This window comes from Astyanax mexicanus, chromosome 2 (genome assembly GCF_023375975.1).
Source record: "Astyanax mexicanus isolate ESR-SI-001 chromosome 2, AstMex3_surface, whole genome shotgun sequence".
Lineage (NCBI taxonomy): Eukaryota > Metazoa > Chordata > Actinopteri > Characiformes > Acestrorhamphidae > Astyanax > Astyanax mexicanus.
The window spans coordinates 12,032,986-12,054,544 of NC_064409.1; the positions used below are offsets into that span (position 1 = coordinate 12,032,986).

The 21,559-nt window shown below is 37.7% G+C and overlaps 1 long non-coding RNA gene across 1 annotated transcript in view; it reads left to right on the forward strand.

Annotated features, from left to right (window-relative positions):
* Positions 1-11,907, forward strand: part of LOC125792704 (uncharacterized) — a 39,119-nt gene extending 27,212 nt beyond the window's left edge. The window contains exons 2-3 of the long non-coding RNA XR_007432381.1: positions 8,928-8,992; positions 10,958-11,907. This is a non-coding gene — a long non-coding RNA (uncharacterized LOC125792704). The remainder of the gene's footprint in view (positions 1-8,927; positions 8,993-10,957) is intronic.
* The last annotated feature ends 9,652 nt before the right edge of the window (positions 11,908-21,559 follow it).

The following is a 21,559-nucleotide window of genomic DNA, read 5'->3' on the forward strand; positions in this document are numbered from 1 at the left end:
GAGGGTCAATAATAATGCAAAAAAAAGGTGTTTTAATTGTTTTTAATTTTGTTTCACATAGTTGAGTATAATCACAGTCTGATTTAGGCATTGTTTGTTATGAGCGCCTATGACTTTATCAGTCACTACCTGTGTTAGTTGGTTATAACTGTTAGTTGCTGAATTACATGTGCTCCTCTGAAAAAGGTTTACACAATTTTACAAAACTTTACACAGGTCTTATAAGTAAATAAGGATTAATTTACTTAATTCATTATGTACAGTGTCAATCAAAATGTTTGAATCATAGAGGCTTAGAGATTAAAAGCGGAAACCACATTGCATCTCACGATATAGAATTTTTTTCACAATACATTGCTCCTGATAATAAGGATATTATGATACTGTGATTCAGCAATACTCACTATATCACAAGACAAATTTTGTAGCATACTTCACTACATCTGTAAACTGAAGAGAAACTCCACCACATGGAGTTAAGAAGCAGTAACTTTAGTAAATCTAACTGGAGGAGTTTAGATTGTATGTGTTTCAATAAAAATATCGATAATATGATAATTATACAATATACCATAGTATCAAAATATTGTCCCACCCCTATTAGAGATTAGTAAGAAAAGAGAGTGAAAAAACGAAATCATTTTATATTTAAATGTGGGATAGATTTTTTTATTACTCATTTTACGTTTCGTTCAGGGCTTTTTTTTGTGTATTGTTAATGTATTCTAACAGGTTTTGCACTACAGTGTGTTACTGAATGGTCTGCTCTGAGCTTGTTGTTGTGAGTAGTGGTGTAGTGTGTAAGGCGGAGGTGGTGGTGTGTATATGTAGCTGTATCTGGCTCTGTTTCTCTGGAGCGAAGCAGTGCAGACTCCCAGTGGAGCGTGAATCACTAATGCTGAGTCAGCTTCTGGCTCGCCTGCCAAGGAAACTCAACAGCTCACATTTCTAAACCCTCTTTTCCCTCTCTCACGTTCTCTCTCTCTCTCTTTCTCTCGCCCACTCTCTCTCTCTCTCGCTCTCTCACCCGCTTTTTCCCGCCCTTTCTTTACTCACTCACACAAACACCATTTACACACTTCACTTGTTTTTGAACACTGTGGGGTCTAACATTATGAGTTTTTTCCTCATATATATTTTTTTGTAACATGATTAACATCAGGTTCCTTTTCTTATTGTGTCAACATTTCATAATGAGTGGACCAATAGAACAGAAAGAAATATCATTTTGGAGATACAGAGTTTGACCATTCAGTGGCTACAGTATATGTCCTATAGGCGCTATGTTAATACATTAACATTAAAACCACTTTTTATTATCTCGTTACAATGGCATCTGTCAACGAGTTTTTGAATATTATGTGTTGAAAACATGAAATATAAGCAAGCACAAGAATCTGAATCTATGAAGAATCTATGCAGTGATTAGAACCTAGTATAACAGATAGATAGATAGATAGATAGATAGATAGATAGATAGATAGATAGATAGATAGATAGATAGATAGATAGATAGATAGATAGATAGATAGATAGATAGATAGATTGAACCAAAGTAGGTTATAGACATACATACTGTCAGTGCTGAGGCATGGGAACTGTGGGTCCACCCAACACCATGACGTTCAGCCCCGGTCTGTCCAAGCTGGCCCGCATTGGACCAGCATAAAGACCCTACCTCAGCCTTTACTAAAGAAATAAATAAGAGATGGTAAGAGGAAGGCTGAGGCAACACAAACCTAAGAGACACTAAAGTTAAGCGACTAGAGCCGCACTGTGCCGTTAGTATGGTTATTTAAGTTTGTTTTGGGTTTTGAACAAGGACATTTTTCCTAATAAATGTACGTTTTGAGTTCATTCACTCCCTGTGTCTGTGTCTCTCTGTGCTTCTGCACTACCTGGTCATGCCTACAGTCAGAATAAGTGCAAATACAAGGGACGATATCACAATTATTAAAATGATTGTGGTCATGTCCATTTATTGAACGATAAGTCGATAATATAATTATTGTGACAGGCCTAGGAGAGGGTTATAGGGTTGGGTTGTAGGTTTTGGGTTGAGGTTTAATGGTTTTGCTGATCTTGCTATTGTAAGTCTCTTTGAAATTCAGGCCTGTTCATACTTAAATATACACTCACCAGAATTTCAGAAACATACAGAACTACAAAGGGGACCCTGTATTTCCCCCATTTGCTAATGGTTGGAAAAGTGTTGTGCATTTGCGGCTGTGTGTGTGTGTCTTTGTAGAGTCAGTTGGTCATTATGTGTATGTTGGTTTAATGTTTGTGGGCTTGTGTGTGTATGTGAAAAAGAGAGAAAGAGAGAGAAAAGAGAGAGAGAGAAAAGAGAGAGAAGAGGGGGGGAGTGAGTCAGCATCTTTTTCAATATCTGCCACCTTTGTGTTTGCTGATGTGACTCACATTAGGTATAGAAGAGCCAAATGTGCTTCAGATGTGATTCTCCCACTGTGCCTCTCTCTTTCTCTCTCTCTCTGTCTCTTTCTCTTCTTTGCTCATTTTAATTCACTGTTCTCTTTCTCTCTGTCGCTCTCTTTCTTACCTCTATTTCTCTTTGTCTGTCTTTTTTTCACCCTATCTTTCTATCTCTCTCTTTCTCTCTCTTTCTCCTCTTTGACCTTTTCTGTCCATCTCTCTCTCAACACTAATATTGAAGTATATGGAAAGAGGGCATGCTTCTCGTTGCTGTTAGTCATTAATGGCGTGCTTTGAAGTGCTGGCTATTCTGGTTACAGAGAGAGAGAGAGAGAGAGAGAGAGAAAGAAAGAAGGAGAGAAAGAAGGAGAGAAAGCAGCACTGTCTCTAGTGTCTGATGATCAAGGCTCTCAGATCAGATCTGCCTTTTTCTCTGTGTCCTTACACATAAAAAACAAATGTAGTGCAGAGTGGACGAAAACGACATGCCTCCAGACGCTGTAATTGCAAACACACACACACACACACTCACACACGCCCACATGCTGCGCCTGCAGGGAAGGCTGCGGTGTGGAAGGCCCCCGCCCCCTAGGAGCCATGTCCCAGACCTGTTTACTGCTGAGCTTATCTCAGTTACTACTGCACTCAGAGCTCTTACTGTAAAAACCAGTCCAACTGTGCACACTCTGGCCTAACAGCTCACTACTGTCATATATACTGTTTAAAAAAGTGTTTTAGTTTTTTATCTTTAAGAGTTTTTTCACACTCTTCATTCACAACTGTTACAAACAAAGTTCTTCTCAGTGTCTGGTAAAATATTGTGTATATACAGTGTTGTGCAAATGTTTTAGGCACCTGTGGAAGTTTCAGTAAAAAATAAGTGTCTAATCTGTAAAATAAGTGTTTATTAATTTAGTAAAACACTAGCATTACAATAAACACAAACAGCAATTTGACAAAAAGCAGAGCTTTTACAGCACTGTTTTCCTTAAATCATCGCATAGTCTCTGCTCTTCTGAGTTTAAGGCAAGGCAAGTTTATTTATATAGCACCTTTCATGCACAATGGTCACTCAAAGTGCTTAACGAATAAGAAAATGTAAAAAGAAATCAAATTACATATACATGTAACAATGTATGTAAAAATGGAAATAAAAGAATAGATAAAAAATTAAAGCATGGATAAAACATGATTCTAACATGATTAAAACAAAGATAAGTCAAATTAAAAACATGTAAAAGAACAATTGTAATTTAAGAAAATAATTTAAGAACAATGTTAAAAGAAAATAAGTTATTTCCAGTTCTCATCATATCAACACCTGTTTTGGTAAATCAAATCTTACTGATGTTAAATCAGCTGAGCTGCTAATGGAACTGAACATATGCACATGCTGACAAGCTTGGCTCAGGATACAAGCTACTTACCTAAAAATGAAAACTTCTCGCTACTTTTTACTGTATTTATGTTTATTTGCATCTGTTTAAATCATATGTTGTGCTTTTTTAGACAAAAACACTAAAACACAATATTGCTAAGATAAATAATCTAGTGTAATTTTTGTAGGTGCCTAAAACTTTTGCACAGTCCTGTATTTGATGCCCCATCTTTATGTTACATGGATATTTACCAGGTTTACTCTTGCTACAACATTATGTTGCATTTTTACTTAGTAGTGCAGTTACCGCAGCAGGGCTGATGCTAATATACATAGATGTTGTCTCACACACAGTCTATTAGCTGGCCTCAGCTGGACTGGAGCTCAATGCTAACTGTTTTTTTCAAGCTGGATTACTCACTGAGTTGACAGACTGAAGTTCTTGTGTGTGTCTTCACAAGGCTTGGTGGCTGTTGACAGCTTTAAGCTTTTAGTTAACTCTTTTGCATTTTGCACGTTGTTTGTTTGCTGTATTTTTGTTCCATGTTGCACCATGGTTCCGGAAAAATGTAATTTCATTATACTGTGTACCTGTACTCAGATTTTAAATCAATAAAAGCCTATTGACTTGCCCCTGACATTATCCACTAAAGAACCACTGCTGCTGAAAGACACTGAAATATGACCTAAATAGTGATGTGTGAGTAATTATTTAACCTTTTAATAACTCCAAAAGTGTTTTTCTTTTTTCTTTTTTTTTTCTTTTTTGTGTGAGTATTTTCAGTTGCCAAATATTTCACAGATCCCTAGTCAAGAGAATTGAGTCTCTATCATTGCTACTCTTTGCTCTGCATGCTGGTGACTGCACTATGTAACTCACTGGCAGAAGCTGGCAGAACAACACTCACAATAAGTGAAATATCACTATTCTGTAATATTACTCTACCACCTTAGCATTTATTCCTTTTTTACTTTCACAGATGGTTCTACATCTCTGAGTCCAGAAATGCATGTGTAGAGTGTGTCCTTTATTGGTGGCTCAAAGCACAAATCCACTTCCGGACTGTAGGGGAGCCCAAGAGCAAACTAAAACATTGCTTTATCTCATCTTCTCTGAACGGTATTAGTTTTGGATGTACACTCATACACCACACTGTAAGAACCCATTTTCCTATTGGTTGACCTTGTAGGAGAAAAGTTTGAAAGTATAAATCCTCTTTTTGTTTCATGCATAATTTTCTAACCCATCATCAGTGGTTGGTTGCTGACCACAGTGACCTCCAGTGACTGCATGTTTTTGGTCGGCTGCCTGTTCTGAATCTAGCAGTTATATAGCCATCCCAGCAGTGCTGCTGCATGTAATACACTACCTGTAGTGCTGCAAAAAAGTGTCCGGCACAAAATTGGTATCTGGTGAATGAAGGAAAGGCTGTTTTTTATTCTACCCAAGCAAAATCACATGTTCATACTTGTTTGAAGAGTGACCAACTGATTAAACAAGTGAATTCAGGTGTGCTGCTGGTTTGTATCAGATAGGCTGTGGATATAACTTGAAAAAATGCAGACATACAGTGGGTATGTCTCATAAAATTGCCAATGAATGTAGATACACTGTCACCCTATATGGAAGGCCGGTAACACTTTTTATAATAACTTTCATTAATTAAGCAATAGAACACGAGAGGGAGAACCCTTTAAAGAACCCTTTTATCATCTGTATTATTAACAAGACATGCATATTATTATGCCACTGTTACATTATTATTATTATAATAATATTAATAATAATAGTAGTGTTTACGTGGGCAGATGTTTGAATGTAAAGTATAGGTGACTGGGTGATGAGGATTGGTAAATTTGGCCTTTTCCTGAAAAAAGAGTGAGGTGGTTGGAATCAGGGGGAAAGGAGAGGGGGATCTGTTTTGGAGCTTTAGGGTCAGAGAGTGATTTGTTCCATGTGGAGCGTGCTCCTGTCGTAAGACCTTTATCTCTCCCTTGAAACGTCTCGGTCTGATCTGGATCTGGCTGCACGTGTGAGCTTTCGCTCACCTCCCGTCAGCCCACACTCGCCTGATCCGCTCAGTCCGCTCGGCCCCTTTGATCATTACCCTTCATATTTAGTTAGATTTACACTTTTCCCCAAGGCCTCTGACAGCGTTAGTGAGTGTGTGGCGGTTTCTCTGCTCCTCAGGCCTGTTTTTTTACCCTCTTGACCTCGCTGTTTTGATGCGTGATCCACAGACTCGTTAAGTTAAATGCTTTCCCTTGTTCCCTTTTTTTTGTCACTTTTTAGCTTGTTTTTCTAAAAGGATCCTTTGCTGGAGGTTTTTAAAAAAATGCCTGACACACGCCGTGGAATTTAGTGACATCATAACAATCTGGCAACCTTAAGAGGATACTCTTCAGTTTAAGATGACAAAAATCTTTTGAAGTCCCTGATGGCCTTGTAGGTCATAATTCTTGACATGCCCAACGAGAACCAGATATTTGCGGCGTCTTTGAGGAACAGTAACGTAGCATCTAAAAGCAGTCATTCTGTGGGACATTATAGCAGGGGACTGCACTTTCTGTTCTTTCAGGCCAGTCAATGAGTGACAGGAAGCAAAAGGCCCATTTGAAGTGACAACAGTTAAAAAAAAGTTGACACACCACAATATATAATTTTCAGTCATAAATCATTTGATCTTCCTTATCATTGTACATGTCTTCAGCCATTGTCAGTAAGCAAAACAACATCTTACAACACCACTTTACTAGACCAATTTGTAGAGTCGCAACTGTGACGCTAATGAAGCTAAAACCATGGCCAGATGAAACGTTCAGAGTTTGAATCACCTTGCAAATGAGGCCCGGTCCACACGACTACGGATATTTTTAAAAACTGAGTTTTTTGCCGCCGTTTTTAAAAATATCTTTGTCCACACGAGCAGCGTTTTCAGAAATATCCCCATCCACACGAAAGCGCCATACCACTCAAAAACACTGAAATGAACAGGGATTCTTTAGACATTTGTACGTTTTCTCATCACTCCACAGCAACAACTACTTCATTTTCTAAATTGTCCACCAGGTGCTTGTTGATTCAGGCCTGGACCAGAATCTCTGTTAACGGTAAGGTTTGTACCTCCTTAAAGGGTCAGAGAGGGCAGCTAGTTGATTAGTTGGATCAGCTGTTTGTAAATATGCTGTAAACATATGGGCGGAGTTCGCTGGTGCTGAAAAGAGTCCCCTCCTGATCTCTAAGCTAATGCTAAACAAAAAGCAAATATGCGCTAACTCGCAGTGTGACATCAGCGTTTTCAGAAAGCTCCATTTTCCCCGTCCACATGGCTCGGCTGGTAGCGAAGCTTTCAATAATCTCCACCTTGGAAGGTGTTTTCAAAAGCTCCGTTTTCAGTGACCAAAAACGCCCTTTCCGCCGTGTGATGGAAGGCCAAAAAGGAGAAAAAAAACTCTGTTTTAAAAAAATATATAAAGGAGTGTGATTGGTGCTGGACCAGAAGCAGGACCTCGTCACTAAAAAGTCTTACATTTTAGTCAGTTTAGCATGCTAACAGTAGCTGACTTCGCAACAATAAACCTGAACCTGAAACCTTCCTACTAAAACAGTCCAGCTCTGCTCCAGCTTTTCCTGGTAGCTGTTTTGAATGGTCCAAGCTGGTCTTTGAAGGTAAAGGTTGTTAAATAGCTGATTATTTACACAAAAAAGCATTAAATCATGTTGTTAATAATAGAAGCCAATGACCAAGACCAAGTGTGGTCTTGCTTGTCAATGTCAGTCAACTATCTTGGTCTTGCTGGTCATGCTGGTTGAACAGATGCCATGAAAGAACTACTTTTGGTTCCATAAATAACTAGTTTTGTAAGATAAATGTTTGTTAAAGGGAGTCTAAAGAACCTTTAAATTAGTAAAGGTTCCATCATCAACTTTACATCAACTGTGTAACATTCTTCAGAACTTTAAACACTTCTGATGTTAGGAGTCAAGGACTTCTATAATGTTCCAAAACTGTGGGATAGGAGTGTGGGATCCTCTGCATTGAATATGGATGTGATTCTATCCAGAAACCACCAATCACAATTATTATAACGCCCTCAACTGTCCATGTCCACTGTCCACTATGGATGGTGATACCTTCACTGAAGTATTCCCAGTGGAACTTCATGTCCTCTCTTGCCATGAGCACACTGGCCAGTGTTCATCCACTCTCACTCACAAGATAACACCTCACAGCTTATACAGGAGTGGGCGTTCCCAAACTGATTCCTGGGATAACAGTTCATGGTCAGTTTACACAATGCTATTCCATTACTTTTGCCATATATATTGTATTACAACCACATTTCTTCATCATATTAGCTTCCTCTCTGCTTCTGCTTCATGGGACAATGGTAACATTAGCCTTGTCACTGCAATAAAAAATAGATAAAGAAATAAAGAACTTTCTGATTCTGATGACAGACATGTCATGGCTTCCCAACTACATTTGGGCAAAGTGGGCAACTGAGTGCATTTAAAATTTTCCTATCTGTTTAATTCAATACGTTTTTTTTTTTTTCTCAAATTGGAGGTGGATTGAGGTCTGAACTGTATACATCAGTCAAACATATTTCACTGCGACACGGTACATAAGCCACCTTGCCATGCTCTGGAGAGCAGAACAAACAGTTTGTAGGCTGAAAGGCAGATGTAGGAGCGAGCAGGCGTGGAGCAGAAGAGGGAGAGCTGCCAAACGTGACCCATTCAGGAAACTGTAGTAGTTCAGCACGGTTTGGCCCTGTGGAGAGCGCAGCCACTTCATCTGCTTTAACTGCAGGAGAGTGCCTGATTACAAGCTTCCTGCCCCCCGACACGAGAGAGGCGTCCAGTCAACACCTCCCCAGTACCCTCTGACCCCGTCTGGACTGATGAGAGGAAGGCTAATGAGAGTTAGTTAGAGAATGAGAGAAAAAATGAGGCAGAGAAACAGAAAAGGTGTGTACTGTACTGTACTGTTCGGATATGGTAAGTTTTGCTGTTTAATATGACATAATAGTGTGGAGTTTGGAAATCTTACAGCACTTTATGCTTCTCTCTGCTGACAACTTTTATGGAGATGTGGATTTCATTTTCCAGCAGGACGACCAACGAACCTGCATATGAAGGAACTATGGTCAGCACCAAGATTACTCAGCACTAAGGTTTGTTGTTACACACGTCCACAATGCCATTCAATATACCATTAATCTTCATTAAATGCACTTTGACAGCACAATGTTACAGTAAGTTAATGAAGTCCTACAACCAGGAGTGCTATTCCAGCAGGACCATGCTCGTCCACATCCCACTGCCTTCACAAGATCTTGTTTTTAAGACACGGATACTGTGATTCGTTGCATAGTCAGATCTATCTCAGGTTAAATATGTGTGGGAAACTTTTCAAGTTTCCAACCACCTCACTCTTTTTTCAGGAAAAGGCCAAATTTACCAATCCTCATCACCCAGTCACCTATACTTTACATTCAAACATCTGCCCACGTAAACACTACTATTATTATTAATATTATTAAAATAATAATTGTGTAACAGTGGCATAATAATATGCATGTCTTGTTAATAATACAGATGATAAAAGGGTTCTTTAAAGTGTTAAAAGGAAGAGTACAATGTTCCTAAGAAAGAGCCTGATGTTTTAAATGTTACATAGAGTAAATAAGTGAACTGAACTTCAGTCAATCCTGTCTTTTTAGTAACCTTTACTTATTTCTGCATACAATATTACCTAAGTACAATGACTTAATTTATACAATATTACTCAAATAATCTATGATACATAATATATTATAATTCCTGAAATTGAAATATTTTTAGTTAAAACACACATTCAAATATTTACATAATCTTAAAGATTTATTGAGTAAACAGACCAAGTCTCACTGTCTCAACACATGGATGGCATGTAATACATTCTTTCTAGTATACTAAAAAGAATGTAATACATGCCATCCATGTGTTGAAACAGTGTAATATATGTGTTTTAAATTTCAGGAATTAAAATATATTATGTATCATACATTATTTGTAAGTAATTGTAATTAGATAATATAATATACAGAAATTAAGTCAAGGTTACTAAAAGAAAGGTTTGATTCAGAAAAAATAAATTAAGTAAAGTTTATTAAAAGAAATGATTGACAGATCCAGAAGTTTGTCTATTGGGTAATTTTACCAACTCAAACCTTAAAAATGGTTCTGCTATAAGGCTTACTGAAATCCTTTTGATGGCAGCTAAAATTTGTGTTGCTCGTACCTGGACTAATATTTCTTTCCAAATGTGTATTTCTGAAATTAACCTTTGTATACCCCTAGAAAAGATCACCTATCTTTTGAGAAACAAATTGGACACATTTTACAAGCTGTGGCAGCCCCTCTTTGACTATATTGAAAAAGACTCCTTTGACCAGACCGATTGATTTCGGGGGATGTAAGATCTTTGTCAAATTTTACCTTTGATTATATTCGCTAGTTGTACACTAGGTCGACCTTATTTGTATTAATTACATTCATACTCAATATCATGCTTAACTGTATCATACTGTATGTCATTAGAAAATGTCAAACCCTTTTTTATTTAATAATAATAATAATAATAATAATAATAATAATAATAATAATAATAATAATAATAATAATTATTATTATTATTATTATTATTTATTTATTTGTATTTGTATCTTTTCCCTTCTGTTTGTTGTTTAATTACATATCCCATTTTTTTTACTGTTGTGTATTATGTTGAAAAGAAAAAAAAAGCTAACTAAATAAAATATAATAAAAAGTCCAGTTCACTTATTTACTCTATGTAACATTTAAGTCTTGAAACTGAGTTAAGTTACTTAAATTGATCTTAAATTAAATTTACTTAAAAAAAAAAGCAAATGCAGAAAGTTGCGAAACTTTTTTTAAGTAAATTTTGACTCATCATTTTCTTCAGTGCATTTCATTTCATGTGCAACTATTTTTTTTTTTTGATGAGTGTATTTAATTTACACCCTTTAAGAATTCAAATATTTGATAGTATTTTCATGACATCAAACGTGAAACATGCCTTGTGTTTTCTCTGAATTAATTCAGTGTCTCCATCTCTGTCTGTTTCTCTCTAGCAGTTCCCGTCCCTCTAAACAGAGTGAGGATGATATGGATAAGACCCAGCTTGGGCTGGCTGCACTGAGACAGGCCCTGAGGTCAACTTATGGTTGTAATATTCTCCTCACATGAAATCAATGTCTGCGTGCCTGTCCTGTCTCATCCTCTCCACTGGAATCCAATTTTCTCGAACCCTGCACTGCACGAGCGCCGAGCAAAGCAAGGCCCCCTCCACCAACAGCATGTGCTGAGCTTTGGGCTTTGGCACTGGGCCGAACGGGGGTTTCTCACCGAGCCTGTACAGCTCCCTTGGGCTTCCCTGCAGGTTAAATGAGGATTATTTTTAGTCTCTACCCTTAAGTACCCTAATGACTAATAGCCTGATGACTTTTAAGTGGATACCTCAGGCCACTAGTGACGCGTAACCTCATTACTCCCCTTTACCGCACCCTTTTTTCCAGATACGTGACAATTTTTTATTTATCACTTTGTTGTTGCCAGTGTAATGTTTTTTGACACTTTGTTCTTGTAATTTTGCACTTTTGTACATGATGTTAGAAGATTTGTGTTGGTAAGCATGAAATGTGTGTGTGTGTGTGTGTGTGTGTGTGTGTATTGTATTCTCATGCAGTTAAAGGAACAGAAAATAATACTGTATTGTTTTTCAATCTAATCTTAAACTACCTTATCTCTAGTGTACAGTCAATTTTCATGGACAGTATTTTCCCTTTAGTTATAAGTAAACAGAAAACCCATAAATCTCAGCAGTCTCTCAGTTGACTTCTGTTAATAACAATAAGATTGACAACAGGTCTTTTACTAAGATCAGATAAATGAATAAAGTTAATTATATACTGTAATTACACATGTGCATCCACTTTAGCTTTGGGACCCATACTTCTGTATGTACTACAGTGACCATGTAATGACAGTGCCTAGATGCTGATGTTTCATAGATCTAGAGAAGACCTAAAATAGCAGAATATTAATAAATTAATACAATTAACACTTTTTGCTTTTTGAGTTTTTGTTTTTATTATTAAACATTCTTAATTTGTGTTTTGTGTATCTGTGATTCTATTAAATCAGTTTCTTAGCTCTGCTATGTTTTATTCTGACTGCACTGGGCTAAGTGAAGGACTTACTTTCAAGAGGGGTATCTGGTTAGTGATATTAGAAGTCTTTACTCTTCCTACCGTGTGAGGAACATTTGGGTTTTTAGGCACATTCTACAAGTAGTTAGTTTGAGTTAGATATAATAAATACATTCAGCACTCTGAGATGGGAACACTACACAGGCTTTAATGGGGTTCTGAAGACATGTGAGAAGTATGTGTTGTCATCTAGTAGAGTCTTGTGACTTTATCTGACAGTGCAGCAACTTGAAAAAATAAAAATCATGTGATCTGAGAAGCTCTTACAATTGGCTAAAGGAACAGACTATGGACGCTAATATTTTTGGGAATAAAATCAGACAATATAGATTTATAGATGATCAATACTTCCTCTTTACAAATGATTATAGTGTGATTGCCTTTTTATGGCAAGGTAATCAGCCTCTAATCAACCAATAACACGCAGTAAAACAGGCAGAAATGCTCGCAAACATGCAGCTTTCACATAAAGACGACTCCACGGAGCAGGAGAGAAGAGTTTCAGTTAAATTTTACAGTCTTAACGTTTACTAATCCCCTTAATCCCCAATTTTGATTTAAAGCTAACGTATAAACCATACACCGTTTTGTAGGTACAGTTCTGTTACAGTTCACTTGTTGTGAAACTACTTTTTAATTACCAAATCACTGCCGTAATGTTATTCATGACAACACACTCCCTCTCGTGTTCTACTGCTTAAACAAATGGTTATCCACTACACTACACAACTTCTGGTTCAAATTTGAACAAAAATATAGATATTTAGGGCCACCGCTACATACAGGGGATGGACAATGAAACTGAAACACCTGTCATTTTAGTGTGCGAGGTTTCATGGATAAATTGGAGCATCCTGGTGGCCAATCTTCATTAATTGCACATTGCACCAGTAAGAGCAGAGTGTGAAGGTTCAATTAGCAGGGTAAGAGCCCAGTTTTGCTCAAAATATTGCAATGCACACAACATTATGGGTGACATACCAGAGTTCAAAAGAGGACAAATTGTTGGTGCACGTCTTGCTGGAGCATCTGTGACCAAGACAGCAAGTCTTTGTGATGTATTAAGATCCACGATATCCAGGATAGTCTCAGCATACCACCAAAAAGGACGAACCACATCCAACAGGATTAACTGTGGACGCTGTAAGAGGAAGCTGTCTGAAAGGGATGTTTGTGTGCTAACCCGGATTGTATTAAAAAACGTAAAACCTAGGCTGAACAATTCACGGCAGAATTCAATGTGCACCTCAACTCTGATGTTTCTACCAGAACTCTCCGTCGCCACAATAAATTATTGTGGTCTAAAACCAGGTGTTTCAGTTTCATTGTCCAACTCCTGTACACCGCTAACATACTCAGATTGTTGGCCAGTCATTCAAAAGTTGTATATGTGTGTACAGACAGACAAGGGTGAGTGTGCATCTCACATGAGGCCTGTTTGTTTGGGGAGTGCACATGTCTGTTAAGTAAAATCAGGTGAAAGCCTGAGGGGGAGGGGACTTGGCCTGGCTCGCAGGATATGAGCGTACATATTCCTAGCCAAGACTTCACCCCTCAGCTTTGCAGCACAGCACTCAGTGTGTGTGTGTGTCTGTATGTGTGTGTGTGTGTGTGTGTGCATACGTGTGAGCACGAGTATTTGTTTTCTACAACCTCACCACCACCACTCCCCTGCTGTGGCCATAAAAGTCTCTTTTGGCTGAGTGTACAAGTTTAACAAGGTCAAGAAACTGCATGATTAGATAGTGTATTTGATTAAGGGCTCAACCCCCCCCCCCCCCCCCCCCCCTTTCCCCACCACGCTGGGGTTGGCCGGCCAGCCATGAGCGTTACACATTAACTCCTGAGGGATCCGTGACCTAACCAAGGACGAGTGCAGCTTTCAGCCAGCCTCTCAGCAGGCTCTCTCTCTCTCTCCCTCGCTCTCTCTCTCCCTCGCTCTCTCTTGTTCTCACTCTCTCGTTCTCTCTCTCTCTCTCTCTCTCTCAGCCCACGCACTGTGGCGGAGTGGGACTCCAGCCATGCATCCCCAGCACACCACGATATCAACCAGCATAATTAAGCCTTGTGTGTTTAACTCTGCAGCCTCTTGCAGACAAAAACATCCAGGGATTTTGTACAGTTTGCACTTTGTGGGCCTTTGTGTTTACAGAAGAAGAACAATGCAGTTTTATTATTTATTTTATCAGCACTTTTATCGACACAAAGCCTGATTTTACAACGTCTCAGTAATTACAGATTACAGAAAAAAAGAAAGAGGAGCAGCCTTGGTTTTGCACTGAATATATATAAATTAGGAGAGCACTTCAGTTTCTGAATCAGTTTCTCCGATTTTGCTATTTATAGATATACGTTTGAGTAAAATGAACATTGTTGTTTTATTCTATAAACTACAGACAACATTTCTCCCAAAGTACAAATAAAAAAAATATTGTCACTTAGAGCGTCTATTTGTAGAAAATGAGAAATGGCTGAAATAACAAAAAAGATGCAAAGCTTTCAGACCTCAAATAATGCAAAGAAAACAAGTTCATATTCACAAAGTTTTAGTAAACAGATCAATATTTGGTGGAATAACCCTGGTAAGTTAAGGTTATTTACCGTACTGTAGTGCAGCATCTTTCAGATTTTGTCTTTGGCATCAAAAAATGTGTTGCTTCTAAAATCGTGCATTTTTTATTGTGCCTTTTTTAATTGCAAATGTGAACATTTTGACCTCACTTTATCGCAGCATGATAACCAAAGTCATCATCACAGTGTCAGTTGGATCACAGGCAAACAACTGAAGCTTTGGTTGTGCCAAAATCAACAGCCTGAACTAAGCAGATATTGATAATTATAGCTAAAGCAAACAACCTGGCTGATCACTGACCCCGAGTTCACACTGACAGACATGACAAGTCGCTCATGTCACCCTAAGTTTGTCACTTGTGGGTGTGTTCGAGGTCTCTCATGTTGGTCGTGTGGTTGTGTGTAAGTGTATCAGCAGGCTAATCTAGCAATCTATCTATTGAGCTATCTGCTACTTTTTTCATGCTTCTTATTTCTTTAAATTGTTCCTGTATATATATATATATACATATATATATATATATGTATATATATATATATGTATATATATATATATATACATATATATATATATATATGCATAGATGCATCATATAGAACAGAAAAAGAAGAAACAGCAGTTATAAGCCTCTTTTCTTAACCACACTGTTGAGAACAGGAACTAAGCGTAGCAGGAACCAAAAGTTCGGAGAGCAGAAGGTGGGGACCTCACTTCACAGCATCATAGTTTCCAAAACGTATCTTAAGATCATCAACTGATAGGTTCCTCTAGATCAGGGGTGTCCAAACTTTTTTTGTTGGGGGCCAGAAGGAGAAATATATTTGAAGTCACGGGCCACAGACTCTGTAATATAACAAATAATGAAATATACCACTTTAAATAATACTTTTTTCCTGATTATTTCATTTACACACCATTTTACTTGACTAACTATCTTTATCTTTGACAGTGTTGTGTAAACTAAGATTTTTCAAATTGATGTTTCATTTCATGATGTCTCTTAATATAAGACTCCTTAATTACGGCAACTTTAAGACTATTTGGCCCGTTTTTCTGCGCTAGAAATGCGCACTCTCTTCGCTTTTACACTCTTTTGCCTCGTTTTTCTGCGCTAGAAATGCGCACCCTCTCCACATTTAAACAATTTTGCCCCGTTTTTCTGCGCTAGAAATGCGCACCCTCTCCACATTTAAACAATTTTGCCCCGTTTTTCTGCGCTAGAAATGCGCACTCTCTCCAACTCTTTGGCCCGTTTCTGACACCTAGCCTTCAAAGTTTAAATCTCACATTATAAAACCTGCTTAACAGCGGGCCAACTTTCATTCTATTTCTAAAATATCTCGCGGGCCGCTCCAAAAAAGGAAACAGGCCGCAAATGGCCCGCAGGCCGTAGTTTGGACACTCCTGCTCTAGATCCCACAAATAATTTTCGAGTATTATATTTTATTAATGATCATTTTAATTGACTTTTTTTTGTGACTTACTTGCTTGTTGTTCTTGCTTGTGTGCTATTTCTCTTTCTTCCTATATAAGGCACTTTGAGCTGCATTTTATGTATGAAAAGTGCTATGCAAATAAAGTTTAATATTATTATTATTATTATTTTGTTTTATTATTATTATTATTATTTTTATTATAGTTTATTTGAATGAAGCTGAGAAAATCTGAACTCGATTTGTCGCTAAAACACAGCTATGATCCCGTAGTAGTGGAGTAATGGCGGCGCTCTAAGATGAAGCATGCATTATAGGTGCTTTTTAGGTTATTAATGCCTCGTTTTAAATGTCAGGGCTCTCCGGGTTCTAGCAAGGAAGTGTGGAGCTATTTTGAGCCTGGATAGCAGTGGAAAAGGCGATTAATCAGAGCAAATTATGCCCTGTGTCACCCAGTCTAAAGCGTGTTGACAAACTGTTTAAATTTCTGAATCTCGGAACGCTGTGGGAGAACAGACCATAAGACCTTTTTAATCATGTTTTAGAACCCCAAAAGTACATTTTACACCAGAGTTCTCCTTTCAGTAGCATGGTATGGGGTAGATTCGTGCATCCCTTGTTACTTCTATAATTACAAATTACTGTACTTAGTGACTGCGTTATGAAGAGAGAGAGAATAATAATGGGCCAAGCCCTGACCCTTGAGGAACACAAAATTTTACTTGTGCAAGATTAGAGCATTTATTATTTATGAATTGAATAAACAAAAATAAATACATCCGTGCGTCATACTGTTATTTAAGACTATATGACTTTTTCCAGATACTCATATGGACAAAAAGAATGATCATGTCGTGTCAGTGTACTTTTAAACAAGAACCTCACTGTTTGTCACAATCCAGTGATGGTCACGATGATGAACTTTGCTTGCAATGGCAGTTATAATTTTTTTTTTAAACACAGCAGTTAAAGTAACAAATGACGTCAATGTTTTGGTAAAGAGGAACCTAGTGGTTAGAGCTTGGATACACACACACTGAAAATGGCCGATTTTGGTCACGACTTAGTAGAGTTGACAGACAGAGTAGAGAGTGAGTCATGATGTCGCATCAGATTTCACATTAACCCTACTCCGATTTGCCCCTATTGGTGTATTACGATTGGCTATATATTATATTCTCATTCTGATGGATATTCACTAGTTTCATTGTTTATGTATTACTGTAGACATTGCTTAATTTTACCAGCTAATCATTTTCTTGCTTTCATATCAAAACCATGTGAAACATTTATTTGTCATGTCCTTGCCCTGTTCCAGGTCGTCTCCATTCTGTGCTCTGTGTATTTTATCAAATCAAATCAAATTAAATTTATTTGTATAGCGCTTTTTACAACTGGTGTTGGCACAAAGGAGCTTTACAGAAACGTGATCACAGGACAAAGAGTCAGGCAAAAGATTAAACATAGAAAATACATAATACAGAACCTTTTCCATCCGTGCATGTTCCTTCACCTGCCCCTGTCTGTGTTTGTTTCTACCTCCGCCCCAGTCCTGTGTTTTTCCACATGCTCCTGTCTGTTTCTTCTTACCTGTTGATTTGTAGCTCCGCCCCCTTGTTACCTATCCTCAGGTGTTTCTTGTTTCCTGTTTTGGTCCATGTGAATTTATAGTCTGTGTTTTTCTGTTCTCCTGGATCGGTTCTTGTATGTTTTTTGTTTTGTGTTTTATTAGTACTATCTATGTTCTGTTTTGTTTCATTGTTGTGTATAATAAATACCTCGCATTTGCATCCGCTCTCCGCATCCTCTCCTTGCTGGACCTTGAGATTATTGGGCTTTTAATTGTTAAAAACCCCAGCAGCCTATTTTGGTTTTGGGAACAGTAAGGATTGAACCAATAAAGTAGTTCATGTGTAAATTAACCATTAAATGAGTTACTTTTACAGTCCATTTTTATTCATAAGTATGTTATTACTCAACAATACATATTTACAGAGACTATAACATTTTATATGACAGGAGAAAGTCAGTGTAAAAAATATGTTCTTATACTGGTTCTGAACTAAAACTGTCCTACAGATTTTGAAGAAAAGACAAATTCTCTGTAACATCCCACCAGTTTCATTTAAAAGTTCTGGGATGTAATTTGAACATGGCACAATGCAAGAGTAATAAATAATATTGTGTATAATGGCTTGGAACTTATGTTTGTTATTGTGTTATTAATCTTAGAGCACTTATATCATAAGTAACAGCTTAACTGTAATAAACACTGCTGTGCAAAACTTTATATATATACCTTGTATATCAGAAATGGAGAGTTCACAGGAGAAGGAAAAAGTATTTTTATCTTTCATTGCATGTCGATGAAGACTAAATTTATTCCAAGGTATTTTGGAGCTATTCTATTGGTTTATTCATCAAGCAAAGAACTGAAGAAAGAACTGTATCAGCTGCGAGAATGATGTTAGAAAGTGAAAACAGTAACTATGGAGTTATAAAGTTTTAGCCCTAACTGTGTGGGTATGAAAATTAATCCGTCCATCATCATCTTTTCCACTTTGTCCTGGTCAAATTTGGGTGGAACCTAGAAGGAGTTATTAGAGTTATTATTGTAAGGCTGGTATACCCCCTGGACAGAGCGTCTGTCTATTGCATAATACCACACACCACCATCCACACACAAACACACACGCACACTGTAGCATAGCCAGTTCACCAACCATGGTTTGGGAGGTGGTGGAAGGAAACCTGAACACCCACAGGAAACCCACACAGACACTGGCAGAACACACCAAACTCCTCACAGATACAGATTGAGGCAAAGATTGAACCCCCAACCCCAGGGCCCTGCCAGTGTGCGGTTCTCACTCTACACTACAGCCATTCAGAATCAACACATTAATATATAGCATTAACATTTACACATATATTTTATTAGTGACACTGTGCACACACACCAGACCATTAGGCAGCCGTCTCAGCGCCAAGGGACCAATTGAATGTTGGGGGAGGAGAAAGCAATGATTCTTCACTCCACTCGCCACACCACTTCCTTCTGGTCAATTAAACCTGGGAATCAAACCAGCAAACGCCCTGAACTCGAGTCCACTTCTTTAACCTTTAGGCCATGGCTTCCCTGTGGCCCTTTAACCCTTGTGTGGTGGTCATATGTTTGTTACTCGTTTACTTTTACTTACTTTAAGCAATTTTACATTAAAATGCTTTACACATGCTTGCTTCACCTAAATTGCAAGTAATATAAACAGCTTACATGGTTAATATTTGCCCTTTACCTTTCTTATGTTACATTTCTTTCAAAAAGTGCTACTATTTTTTTTTATTAGTGTTACGCAGCCTGGTTCTCCTTCCACACTACCGGACTCTATTTCCCAGAATTCCCCTGATTATGACATCAATAATAACCCTTCACCTTCACCCAATCACGTTATGCTCCGACGCTCTGATTCACCTGTGTACTAAATTACTTCCGGTTCATTCTTATCTAGATCCTGTATTTAAGGCATCCGTTTGTAAACAAACACCGCGAGGTATTGCCGACTTATGTTGCGTACTAAGCGTTTTCCTGATTACTGTTTTTGCCTTCTCGTTACGACCCTGTTTTCGGATTATCGGTTTATGTCTTTTGTTTTGCCCTTATTGGATTTGTTGTATGGTTGGACTGTTTCTCGGTTTCGAACTCGGACTGTATTTTTGACTACGTCTCTGGTTATCGGTGAGATCATTGTTTACTTGGTTATTCTGTTAGCAGAACCTGTTAGCCTTCCTGCTAATAAACCTGTCTATATTTTTAACTCGGCTCGCGTCACTCCTCTCTACCTGGCGTCACAATTAGTTTTTTAATAAAATGTAAAAGAAAATGAATTAAACTCAAGATATGAGTAGAAAATTTGTTTAGTTTCAAATTTACAAATGAAGCAATGTTTATTAGCCCTTGGCCAAACATACTGTATGTAATATAAATGTGTGTGTAGGGGGGGGGGGGGGGGTGTACAGTGTGTGTTTATCGAAAATGTGTTTTGATATATGTTTTTCACAAAAAATGAGCCAATGCCAAAGAGTTTGATTTAGAAAAAATATTTTTTTAGTATCATTTGATTAAATATGAAAACGGGTCCCACAGACCCGAACACCACACAAGGGTTAAGCACTAAATAAAATTGTTATTCTGCAGATTACTGATCAGTGTTTTTGTGGATTATACCAATTGTAAATCTACTTTTTAAGTACATTTGACCAATCGCTGCTACAGACTGAGGGTGGGGCTGGTTGACACATTCACTTTTTCAATTAAACTTGGTATAATACATCATCATGCAAATCATCATGCATGCTGTAATGTTCTGAGCATTTTGTTTCTCAAAATGAAATGTACTTTATTTTTTTTTAATCAAGCAAATTTCATTTATAGAATTAGAGTGTTTATTTTCTTTTATATACTGTCTTGAATGACATTTTCTCTGGTTTAAAGTACAGCTGAGTGCTTACTTCTGACTAGTTTCTCTGCCCCTCCCCAATTTCAGTAGTGGGTTCTGATTGGACAGTGATTACATTCTGGCTGCTTAGAGACAGAATACAATGCCTGTGCAGAGTTAGTTATGAGATTTAAGCTCTATCAGTGTTTAGGACCCCTTTTTGAAGTCATAGACATTATTCCTATTTAGCTGCTGTGACAACCTGATATTTAGTTTAATGTTTAAGGATAGATAGATAGATAGATAGATAGATAGATAGATAGATAGATAGATAGATAGATAGATAGATAGATAGATAGATAGATAGATAGATAGATAGATAGATAGATAGATAGATAGATAGATAGATAGATACTTTATAGGCTGAACATAGATAATATTATTTGTTTTTGGATATTTTATTCAGATAGACTGTAATTTGTTTATTACATCTCAAGCATATATATCTACCTATCTATTCTCTCACTCTCTCTATCTCTCTCTGATTTGCTTTTGAAAATTGCAGCACCATAAATGCAATAAATGCTGTTGAGCAATGCTGTTGCCACATATTCTGCATTATCTGCACATCTGTTAATGTGGAAAAGCAATGCATTTTGTGGATTGCATTTACATTTCTCCACGGTAGTGTTTGCTTTTTAATTTGGCACTTATCCCTTTCCATAGATATGAGATCTGCTCTAGTGGAAAAACAAACAAACATACAATGATGCAGATTCTTTGAAACCCCCTCGTCCTCTCGCTGCAGCCCACAGTCTGAAACCGTTTGCAGTAGAGTGCTGGATTCAGGCGCAGCTTGTGGCCAGTTCAGCAAAGCCCCTTTTCGGGCCGGAATCACATTAACCACCTGTTACTAATCCAGAGGCATTAATTGATGACTGGAAGCAGTGTGTGTGCTGCCTGCGGTTCAAGACATTTTGGAGCTCAGTGTGGACACCCGCTCTCAAGGCACTAAAGCTGTGACTGC